A 6,000-nucleotide genomic window follows, 5' to 3' on the forward strand; every position below is an offset into this window, starting at 1 on the left:
TGATGTCGAGTAAAAAATACAATACACACACAAACACACACACACACACACACACACACACACACACACACACACACACACACACACACAATGCAGATATACAACAAGCTGACAAAGAGACAAGAACAATTCAAACATTCAGATCACATGAGTGAAGCAGAACAATAGCCTAATTAAAACAGTTACAGGTGCAGTGGGACTGATTCAAAATAATATGTTTAAATTGGTTAAACGGATATAATTATATATATATACAGCTCTGGAAAAAATGAAGAGACCAGTCTGGATTTTTTCTTAAATCTTCATCTCTACATTACTTAATGGAAATGCTCTTTAATGAAAATATTTTTGGGGGAAATTTGGTAGTTTTATGGTATAAAACCAAAACGTTTTTATTTATTTGTGCCCACTGCACTGACACAATATTGGTTCAAGACTCACGAGCTGCTACTGTTATGGGTGTGTTTCTGTTTATGGACACGAAGGAAATTAAACTTTAGATAGATGGATGGATGGATGGATGGATGGATGGATGGATGGAGGGAGGGATGGATGGATGGATGGATGGATGGAGGAAGGGAGGGAGGGAGGGAGGGAGGGAGGGATGGATGGATGGATGGATGGATGGATGGAGGGAGGGAGGGGGTAGGGATGGATGGATGGATGGATGGATGGATGGATGGATGGATGGATGGATGGAGGGAGGGAGGGGGTAGGGATGGATGGATGGATGGATGGATGGATGGATGGATAGATAGATAGATAGATAGATAGATAGATAGATAGATAGATAGATAGATAGATAGATAGATAGATAGATAGATAGATAGATAGATAGATAGATAGATAGATAGATAGATAGATAGATAGATAGATAGATAGATAGATAGATAGATAGATAGATAGATTAGACTTAGACTTTCATATATTTTAGATTCATTACACACAACTGAAGTAGTTCAAGCCTTTTATTGTTTTAATATTGATGATTTTGGCAAAAAAGTAAAGAAAAACCAAAAATCCCTATCTCAAAAAATTAGCATATTTCATCCGACCAATAAAAGAAAAGTGTTTTTAATACAAAAAAGTCAACCTTCAAATAATTATGTTCAGTTATGCACTCAATACTTGGTTGGGAATCCTTTCGCAGAAATGACTGCTTCAATGCGGTGTGGCATGGAGGCAATCAGCCTGTGGCACTGCTGAGGTGTTATGGAGGCCCAGGATGCTTCGATAGCGGCCTTAAGCTCATCCACAGTGTTGGGTCTGGTGTCTCTCAACTTCCTCTTCACAATATCCCACAGATTCTCTATGGGGTTCAGGTCAGGAGAGTTGGCAGGCCAATTGAGCACAGTAATACCATGGTCAGTAAACCATTTACCAGTGGTTTTGGCACTGTGAGCAGGTGCCAGGTCTTGTTGAAAAATGAAATCTTCATCTCCATAAAGCTTTTCAGCAGATGGAAGCATGAAGTGCTCCAAAATCTCCTGATAGCTAGCTGCATTGACCCTGCCTTTGATAAAACACAGTGGACCAACACCAGCAGCTGACATGGCACCCCAGACCATCACTGACTGTGGGTACTTGACACTGGACTTCAGGCATTTTGGCATTTCCTTCTCCCCAGTCTTCCTCCAGACTCTGGCACCTTGATTTCCGAATGACATGCAAAATTTGCTTTCCTCCGAAAAAAGTACTTTGGACCACTGAGCAACAGTCCAGTGCTGCTTCTCTGTAGCCCAGGTCAGGCGCTTCTGCCGCTGTTTCTGGTTCAAAAGTGGCTTGACCTGGGGAATGCGGCACCTGTAGCCCATTTCCTGCACACGCCTGTGCACGGTGGCTCTGGATGTTTCTACTCCAGACTCAGTCCACTGCTTCCGCAGGTCCCCCAAGGTCTGGAATCGGCCCTTCTCCACAATCCTCCTCAGGGTCCGGTCACCTCTTCTGGTTGTGCAGCGTTTTCTGCCACACTTTTTCCTTCCCACAGACTTCCCACTGAGGTGCCTTGATACAGCACTCTGGGAACAGCCTATTCGCTCAGAAATGTCTTTCTGTGTCTTACCGTCTTGCTTGAGGGTGTCAATGATGGCCTTCTGGGCAGCAGTCAGGTCGGCAGTCTTACCCATGATTGCGGTTTTGAGTAATGAACCAGGCTGGGAGTTTTTAAAAGCCTCAGGAATCTTTTGCAGGTGTTTAGAGTTAATTAGTTGATTCAGATGATTAGGTTAAGAGCTTGTTTAGAGTACCTTTTCATGATATGCTAATTTTTTGAGATAGGAATTTGGGGTTTTCATGAGCTGTATGCCAAAATCATCAGTATTAAAACAACAAAATACCTGAAATATTTCAGTTTGTGTGCAATGAATCTAAAATATATGAAAGTTCAATTATTATCATTACATTATGGAAAATAGTCAACTTTATCACAATATGCTAATTATATGAGAAGGACCTGTATAACATAAGCATAAGCATTTCAATGGAGCGGGTCTGATGAAGCCCATCTGAAATGTGCAGCATTGCAGTCAAATAGGGTGGTAGCTTCCTAGATATGATGATATATATATAGAGCATTCTCTGTTGTACGTTTTTTTCCACGCTGCACCTGAAGGCAGCATATGGGGACTTGAAGGAGATGCTGTTAAAGAGGACAGAGGTGGACACATGGACACACACAAACCATGTGACTGGGCTTTAGCAGCATGTGACGGCCCCACCAGTGTCCAGGTCTGTGAGAACCTGCATTAATCCAGACACACACACACACACACACACACACACACACACACACACACACACACACACACACACACACACACACACACACACACACACACACACACACACACACACACACACACACACACACACACACAGAGAGAGAGAGAGAGAGAGAGAGAGAGACACACGCATACACACACACACACACACACACACACACACACACACACACACTGTGTCTGTGAGAACCTGCATTAATCCTTTGCAGAGATTAGCCATTTGTCCTCTGAAACTCATAATTATTAAGACAATTAATTAATCTTTCTGTCACTCACCCTTTGATGCACAAGCTATGGAAACTCCCTCATAATGTACAGCATGGCTCTGAAATGACCTGTGTGTGAGTGTGTGTGTGTGTGTGTGTGTGTGTGTGTGTGTGTGTGTCATACACATTCACACGAGGCAAGGTGGGTGAAGTGTCTTGCCCAAGGACACGACAACCATGACCCAAGTGGCAGGGCAGGAATCGAACCGCAAACCCTTTGATCGTTGGTCGACCCGCTCTACCAACTGAGCCCCAGAATAGCATATCATATGCACCACAAAATTGGCGTTTGGCGTATGTATTGCATGCATTTTGAATGTGTGACATTGTGCTATTTGCAGATTGAAGAGACTGGGTTGGGTCACTTTACAAATTAATATTTTTTTCACATAGGTTGCGTTCCGAATCGCATACTTTTTACTATATAGTATGTAGAAAGAAGATTTAGGATGTCCCGATTCTTGTGGCCAGATTTAGGATGGTTAGAAGTACCCGGATGTCCTACTTCATGCGGCCAAGATTGTTAGTGTTGAAAACTGCATCCTATTTGGGCGATTCTGACCCGCAATCCAGTGCGCACGTGAAGTGACGTCACATCGACGAAGCCTCCATATGAAAACAAACGGGGATGCGACGGATATAGAAACAAGAGGCAAGATCAAGGCGCAATGTTATGATGAAATAAGAGAGTAAAGTATGTCCCAATAGTATGCCTACTGCATCCTAACTAGATTCTTTTTATCTTCGGATGTAGTATGTAGAATAGAAAAAAGAAAGAGTATGCGATTCGGAACGCAACCATAGTAAACACATGAAGAGAGTTTAAAGGTGTAGTCAGTGATTCTGGAGAACGCTTGTTGTCAAAATCACTTTTTGTCAAAATCAGTGAGTACCTCCTCATGATCTGCTCCCTGTCTGTACAGTAAGCTCTGTTAATGGGTACGTCAACACAGCGGCCTACCTTAGTTTACAGAGCTGATAGGATGTGTATTAACACTGGATTTTTTTTTGTATGGACAGGTAGCGGATCGTGAGGACATATTCACTCTAATTGTTAATATGAGTACTTCAAACTATATACTGCTACTTTGATACATTTAAAATAACCTTTTCTTTCATTTTTCTGCTCTATTCCTCTCTGTATGTGTGAAATGATCTAGTGCAGTGTGTTCTAGTACATTCACTGAGATAACAGTGAATGTAACAGGAGCTGCTATTTCAGCTGGTGAAACTCCCCAGACCAAGTTAAGATAACAGACCACAGCCCAACACCTCAGCTGATCACACACACACACCTACAAACCAAACACACTTAATGCCCAACAGACTACAAGACTCTTAAAAGACTTTGGCTGTGTTGTAAAAGCCCTACTAACGTCCTCCCTCCTACATACTCAACATGTATATACTACATATACTGTCTACTTAACCATCCATTGTGTATGCCGGGTTCGTCGGACCGTTTACACTGAAGTATACAGAAGCAATTAAGAATGAAAAAAAAATACTTCCATGCCGTTTGAAAAGACGCAATGCATTGTGGGGCGGTTGAGTAGGAAAAGTAAACTATCGGTTCATACACAAAATCTTCCCGGAAGTTATACTCATCCGGGCATTTATTGCCTACACAAACTCGCATACACAACTACACAACATACTCAAATTGAAAATTAGTACGCAAGTTTGTGTAGACGAGAAATGCCTGGATGAGTACTATTTTCCGGGAATATTTTGTGTATGGATCGACAGGTTACTTTTCCTGCTCAACCGCCCCACAATGCTAGCCTGGTCCAACCAGACCATTGTACTTCATTTAGCCTGGTCCAACCAGACTATCGTACTTCATTTCATTTGTACAGAAGGTCTGGAACTGCTGTAATTGGCAAACGTTCACTCACTTGGAGGCGGGTGTCTGTTGAAGTTTAAAACTATTAGAAACTATTGGATCTGCCCAGTGCCACTCTGGATCTGCCAACCAATCGCATAACGTTTGGTCGGGAGTTATGTCATGAGCCGGCTTCAAGTTGTACTGGAAACTCGGAAATTTCCAACTTCACTACATATTGTAGTCTATGAATCTACCGGTACCTGGTAACAGTAACTTGTTAGAGCCTAACGTTTAGTTATTTGGACGAGAAAGGTTTTAGGCGTCCATACTTTCGCGAGCAGATGCACTGGAACACAGACAGGTCGGAACTCGGAACTACCAAGTCAGAAATCTCCGAGTTCCGAGTACAAAGGAACGCAGCATTCAACTGAAACTGGAGCGCGACTTCGACGTCATCGTTCTCAGCCACTCGCTCTGTTCGCTGATTGGACACTCAGAAATTTGTTCAAGCAAAATCCCACTAATACGCCCCAGACCCAGACTGACTACTGACTGAATTTAATTTGGGCGGAAGTAGTTGGGCGGGCGGAGCCAGGCTACCTACTTCCGCCCAAATTTCTATCTATCTATCTATCTATCTATCTATCTATCTATCTATCTATCTATCTATCTATCTATCTATCTATCTATCTATCTATCTATCTATCTATCTATCTATCTATCTATCTATCTATCTATCTATCTATCTATCTATCTATCTGACATAAGCAAATGACAATGTTATAAAACAGCAGAGAATTGTATGAAAGCAACTGATACATGTCCAAAAGCATTTGCAATTTGAGGAAGGAGAAATTGCTACTATGATGTGCTCAAATGGCTAAATGTTGCGGAGGTCTGAGAATTTTCATTCTGATCTGAGAAAAGCACCAAAGCAACTGAGAACAACTGTATCTAAAGTGTAATTCCATCCGTGTCCATAAACAGAAACACACCCGTACAGTAGCAACAGTAGCATCTCGTGAGTCTTGAACCAATATTGTGTCAGTGACCTGGAGTGAGAGAGCAGCTCTCAGGTTCCTTTGAAGAGGGACATGTGGGCTTTGGCCTGTTTGACCGGACACAC

This window comes from Ammodytes marinus, assembly GCF_949987685.1.
Source record: "Ammodytes marinus genome assembly, chromosome: 9".
In the NCBI taxonomy this organism is placed as follows: Eukaryota; Metazoa; Chordata; class Actinopteri; order Uranoscopiformes; family Ammodytidae; genus Ammodytes; species Ammodytes marinus.